Source organism: Gavialis gangeticus, unplaced genomic scaffold, assembly GCF_001723915.1.
Source record: "Gavialis gangeticus isolate Ggan-Ray unplaced genomic scaffold, GavGan_comp1, whole genome shotgun sequence".
NCBI lineage: Eukaryota > Metazoa > Chordata > Crocodylia > Gavialidae > Gavialis > Gavialis gangeticus.
Genome location: NW_017728993.1, coordinates 14,730,863 through 14,731,521, shown reverse-complemented (window position 1 = coordinate 14,731,521; position 659 = coordinate 14,730,863).

The window sequence follows — 659 nt, the reverse complement described above, 5'->3', positions numbered from 1 at the left end:
GGGGGGGGGGGGGCAGGAAAAAAAGAGACAGATGAGGTGATGTCTCTGCATTTAACTCATTTTGCTTACTGAAGTTCCTAAGGTACCCACAGATCTTCAAGCTATGGACAGGTGACCAAGACACCTTCCTCTTCCCTAAAAGGCAAGTGTTAGATCCATTGCAGTGTCACCTCCCTGTTCCTGGTTACCAATCCCTGTTTTTGGTTTAAGGTGGTGAGCATCTTCAATACTGTGAGTGGCTTCTAGAGAACGCCCATCAGTAGGGACAATAAATGAACCATGCACCCTGGGTTGTTATGGCCACAAAACTGTCCCAGTGTCACCAGCTGATCTGCTGGAGGCCTGCAGCTTGGAGATAATGAGCTTCATAAGAGGGACAGACTTCCATCTTCAGCTTCCTCTGTGCAAAAATGAAGTTGATTTCCTACCTATGGGGACGTTTTACCATCTTGTACCATCTACACTTTTCCCAGAGCCTGACGAAGGGACTTTGATCCCAAAAGCTTGCAGAAAAGGACAATTTTCTTGCCATTTTCCAGTTGGTCTAATAAAAGGTATCACTTTGGAACCAAGAGTTCTAGGTTATTGTATGTCTTCATAAGAAGGGAATTTAACCCTGCTGCCAGCTGCCTGCATGTCTAAGGCCATATCTAGGAAGG